Below are 6,000 nucleotides of genomic sequence, written 5' to 3' on the forward strand. Positions count from 1 at the left end.
GATACCTTTGCTTCCACTGTGTAGAATTCAGAGGTTTTAGAAACTATGGATTGTTTTCTCTGCTAAACACTGCTAATGCACTGTTTTTCTATGCTGATCTAAAATGAAACTTAAAATTGTGCACCCGTGAGTTGGATATATAGTGCAAAAGTCTTAAGATACCCTTATTTCTATGTAGTTTCCTTGCAAGTAGCCAGACTTTCTTGTCATTTTTGAAGTGGTCTTAAACATTTGTTCTTCAAGCTTTCAGAAGTTCTGTCAAAGTTTTTCTTTGGACATTGGCTGATTTTTAACTTGTTACCAATCCAGTCATTGTACCACATCTGATAGTCTGATAGTATTTAATAGGTACATTGTTAAGAAACAGAGACAAATCCAGGAGAGACATGACACAGGACCTGAGAGATGCATCTGGCCCTGATTGGGAACAGCTTCATTTTGCAGTATGACAGTGATTCCAAACACACTTCCAATGCAGTAAAAGCATACGTGGATAGAAAAACACAGAATTACAACACCATCAGTCATGGATTGGCCTCCACAGAGACTGGACCTTAACATTATTGAAGCAGTGTGGGATCAAGGACAGAACAAAAGACAGCCAACATCCAAAGAAGAGCTTTGAATGTCCTTCAAGAAGCCTGGAGAACTATTCCTGAAGACTACCTAAAGAAATTACAAGAAAGCTGCCTAAGAGAGTTCAGACTATACTGAATAATAAAGGTGGTCATACCACATAGTGACTTTCAAGTTTAATAGAATTGTTCAAACTGTGTTTTTGCCTTATATACTGTATTTCCATTTATGCTTACACATTTTTCAATGAATCTCTTCACCCATTTCCCAAAATAAAGACACAAGGGATGGCTCATGACTTTTGCACAGCACTGTATAATATTAGCATTAACCAAAGTCAACTTCATTAGTGTGTTACCTAAATCTGAAGTCAGCAATGCAAATACACCAACGGTGAGAGCTGACTTTGAATGAGGAGAAATATTGGATCCAATAGTAAACCGGGAGAAAACCATTTTTCTTCCTATTTTTTCATCTCGAAAGGTGAAAAATCCTCCTAAAAAATGCCTGAAGGAGACTTTTTAAAGCATCCATCCATTTTCTTAACTGCTTGCCCAGCTTAGGTTTGCACTGGTGAGTGGGTAAGTGGGGGCGCTCAAGGCAGAAAGGCCCCAGCTGACGAAGAGGTTCAAACCAGGAATCTCCTTGCTGTTAGGTGACACTGCACCACTGTTCTGCTCTTTTCTCAAGCATATCTAACACTATGTGAAGGCTTCAGGTATTATTAGTAACAGGTTTGCACTGTGTTGTGAGTATGCAATTTACTCATTCTCTTTTTAAGACACTGTTGTGTTGGATTGCACTGTTAGACCTCACAGTGTATTGCAGGGCAGTATGTCATATAGCTGTTCAGTGGGAAATGATCTGTCACACAGCTTGAATAAAAGAAAAATCAAAGAGCTTTCTATTTGCTGCATGGCTGTTGTGGAATTGCACAAGCTTCTATAGCCGCTCCCAGCTGTGTTCATCCATAAAATGATTGCATACATAGAAACATGCATATGCTGTGCATGTATCAATGTTACATTTTGTCCAATTTCTTCAAACCAAAATCCCAAACCATGTTAAATTTGTAATTACTGTAGTTCCAGATGTCAGATTACAGTAATTCTGTTGCTGCCACACTTTTTAAAACAATAGTGGACTAATAAGTGTTTTATGATTGAAGCTCACTGTAATGATGTTTTCTCAATGCTAGTGTTGTTGCTGAATGAAGCAGAAAAAAAGTAATTTACCATTTCTTTCATCTATCAGATGAATGCAGCCCAAATAATAAAAAAGAAAAGTCAGTGAAAATGAGTACAAAAGCCATTTAATCGCTCTCATCTTCCTCTTAATAACTGCAAATTTCCCCTTGGGCCCATGGGAGAGGGCCTCTCTGTGCCGCTGCCACCTTATCTGTCGCCTCCATATTTCAGCATGCTGAGCGGCTCCCTCAGTACCCAGCCCCCGGCCTCCTCTCATTGGGCCTGTGGGGAAGCTGGGCTCCTGGGCCCGCCATTGTTCTGGCCTGGGAGGAAAGTCCGGAGAGAGCCCTGAAAGCTGGAGTGTGGGAATATTAAAAAAGAAAGAAAGGAAAAAAAAACTTTAGCCACTGCTTCATTAAGTGGCAGCCTTTCACAAGCAAACATATCAGAAACAGCCCCCTTTCAGAGGCAGTAATTAGCAATTTGGAAACCTTGCCCCCTCAGGATATACTGTTTCAATTTAGTCAGCAGCTTTGGATTCTTAGGCACTTAATATTCATTGTTTCTGCCTTCTTCCCAATTTCTCGACGTACATTGTCTAGTCTTTCACTGGCGATAAAGTGTTTTATCTGTTGTGTAATTCTTCTTTTGAATGAGCTCTCTGCAAGAGAAGTTAATTTTTATAAATAATTTTCTAAGGGATTTGCAGAGAATGTGAGGGATGCGATAGCAAAGTGCTCTTCACAAAGTGCCAAAGTGAATATCATATGGAGTTTGGAGGCTTCATTCAGTAAGTGTTGGAATAAATAAGGGGACGGGGAAAGTTCCTGCAATTTCCTCTGATGAAGTTACATCTTTAATGCGTCAACGCACGCGTTCATGAAAACAAAAAAAAACAGAAGTTTGCTACATCTGGACCCCAACTTTGACTCTGCGAGGAACAATGTGACACTAAAAGTACAGAATTATGAGCTGTTATTATTAATAAACTGCTCTGTGTTTGTATCAACCCTCTGCAAAGATTTAATAGCAAATGTTTTGCAAACTGCTTATTAAGCCAAACCACACATCACACCTCAGGGGTAGCAGACTGACACTTATCTTTGTCTCCGTGGAGCCTTTGTTTCAAAATGTTACCACTTCCATTCATTTTCAATCAGCATTGTCTAATAGAAATAATTGATTTTTTTTTTTTTTGCCTCTTCTTGGCAAATGAAAAACGCTTGTGATTAAACACTTTGTCTCCAAATCTAAATTCCAAGATCGCCATCAACACTTGAGAAAAATAGGCAACTCATTAAAGCAAAAAAAAAAAAGAAGAAAAAAGAAGTAGCTAAGATGTGAAAAGAGGAGACAGGGAATGAAATAATGAATGGAGTCCGAGCGAGCTATCTTTCCCAGGCAGAGCGCCACTAGGGATGCAAACTCTCAGCCACCAGAAATGAGCTACCTATCTGTGAAAAGAGTGACTGCTCCATCCTATTTGATTTGGCTCTCCTATCAACTCTTAAGAAGATGTCAGCCTTGCTTCTTCTATTGCTCTGAGCCTTTATCAACCCGGAGACGATTTCCCGGGGAAAAAAAAAAAAGAAAGAAAAAAAGAAAGAGGGGAAGAGTAAGTGGGGGGAGAGACACATTTCAGTGCCTTTCAGGGAGCAACACTAAAGAATAAGTGTTATGCGATAAAAAGGGGGTTGTTAAATAGATCTGTCTATTTGTATGGTAATAATGATCGCTTAAAGACTCGGGTCTCCGTGACTTGTAGAACAAGGAAACAAATCTGTATTCAGGTATTGTGTTAACATGACTCTCCCAACGACCTTGTGAAACTTTCATACAGTAAAAAATGAGTTGGATTTGAGTTTTTCCCCCCCTTCTGTTTGTATCATTCTTTTCTCTGTCCTTTTAGAGAAGGGGAGGGGTTACAGAGCTGAGCGCCAGCTCTTTACATTTTAAATCATCTTTGTCAGAGCCGTTTTAGACAGATGGGAATGATTTGAAGAGTTCTCTAACAGATCTGTCTCTCTTTAAAAAACTAATCCTACGAGGGTGTCTCTTAATATGTTTCGATCATTGTTATGTGGCATCTTTTTCATCGCTGAAAAATATTTAACTGCAAGTAAAAGCAGACTTTTAAGTTACAGATGAGGACAGAGGTATTGCTTCCCCTATGAAATAATTTTTTTTTGTCAAAAGCAATGAAGCAAAGGATTTTCAACATTTCTATATATACTAATTTTTATTAAAAAAAAAGAATAAATTAATTCTGTTTGAACAAAATAACAGAATTATTCCAGAAAAAAATAAAATACCGGGGTCAAAATTATTAGCCCCCTGAAAAACTGATCTTTTAACTGTGCAGTGATGTGCTTTAACTTTGTAATCCTCCAACCTTGGAAAATGAAGTTAAAACTCAGGTTACGTTCCAATTTACACACATAAAGACTTCAGCAACGGTTTGAGCTGTCACTCGAGAAAGCATAGTGCCAAAAACAAAAATCAGTTTAGGCTTCAGACGTTCACAAAGCAGGAGATGTTTATACAAAGTTATCACAGCATTTCCAAGTGTCAAGAGCTGAAGCGAGAAGCATTACCATGAAATTCAAACAGAGACACAGAGTAAGAAAACGCCTGGCAAAGGTAGGAAGACTGGAAAAAATACTATGAGATGTGTCTACAGACCCCAGAAAAAGTGTCAAGACATGAGTGAATGACTTTGGCAAGTCGGGAATTGCAGAATTCTTCAGCAGAAAAGAGATTTTTAAGCCACACTGAAATATGCTGAGGACAACATGCAGAAAGATTATGGATGCTGGAAGCTCGTCCTTTGGCCACAGAGATGCTGCTTATGTTTGGAGAAATAAGGGAGAGGCCGACAGCACAAAGGTTAAGCATCCCCACGGTGAAACACAGTGGAGGGAGTATTATGCTGTGGGGATGCTTCGGAGTGTTTCTGGAGGGGAATCTCGTCAAGGTGAAAGGAATCATGAATAAATGTGAAGATTTAGTCTGATCTTCCAACATGATGATGACCCAAAAAACAAACATGCTTTCTGTCATACACACCCTAGTGGATGCACTGGGGGCAGTTAGGTGTTCAGGCTCCATTTTCACTTTATAAAGGATTCTTGTGGGTGTGGCCACTTTAACTTTCAGGTGGAAGTTAAGGCAGGTGTCTCCATGGCTTCACATCCAATAAGTGGAGTCACTGATCTGGACCCATCACCCATTTTTACGACGTCGCTGCCTTTTGAGCATTTTTAATGCAATTATCAAGCCAATAATGCAGCATGTTGCAGTTAGATGCACCAACAGTCTGTGGTACAGTTTTGGTGAGTGAACATCTAGTAACTTGTTTGTTTCACTGATTTACTTAGCACTAATTGGCAGGTATCTGTATCCATGTAATACCCTCTAAATGCAGCTTGCTAACAACTCTTCCTAGCATTCGCTTGTAAATGAACAGCCACTCCAAATATGCTAACTTCTGGCTCCATAAACAATAAATGGGTGACAGCACTGTTGTAGACCATCTGTAAGTGAATGTAATTTAATTATTAGAGCATAAACATTGTATACACTGTAAAACATTGCACATTTAAATTTTGCCTACCTTCTATACTGGTTATAAACTCCCCAACATAAGCCTAGTTTAACCACATTGAAAGCACAGTGCTGAGGGCTGAATGTAAATGGTCTCTCATTAAGATTCAATGGCTCCAGTTTTCGATCCTCAAATGACATATGCCATTAACAACACTATCTAAAAAGCTGGCCCACAAACCTCAGGAGCACAGTTTTGTTGACAAGCAAATCAAACACTCTGCTGTTTGTTGTGCTGCGTACCTGGAGACCCGTTTGTACATTGTCTGAACTGCCTCAGTAGCCATTTCAGTCTGCTTTACATGTTTGACATTTCAATTTAGCAGGTGAGCAGGTGAAGCTGAGCCAGTAAGTTGATCTTTTTTCACCTCCCAGGAGGGGAAGAGGGAAATCAGTGTGGTTCTAATATTGAGATCTTCTGATTTGTCTATTACAAACGAATTAGTAGAAATAATTAAAACTGGCAGTTCTGAAGATAAATCTAAACTTTCCTGAAGACTTTAACATTTTGCTGACGCTATTTCTTTGAATAAACCCCCCCCCCCAAATTCCGCTGATACCCTTTTTACATGCTTAAGTATGCTTATATATACTATTAAGTGTGTCTGGTCGATTTCATATCAGTAAAACAAAA

Source organism: Oreochromis niloticus, linkage group LG19, assembly GCF_001858045.2.
Source record: "Oreochromis niloticus isolate F11D_XX linkage group LG19, O_niloticus_UMD_NMBU, whole genome shotgun sequence".
In the NCBI taxonomy this organism is placed as follows: Eukaryota; Metazoa; Chordata; class Actinopteri; order Cichliformes; family Cichlidae; genus Oreochromis; species Oreochromis niloticus.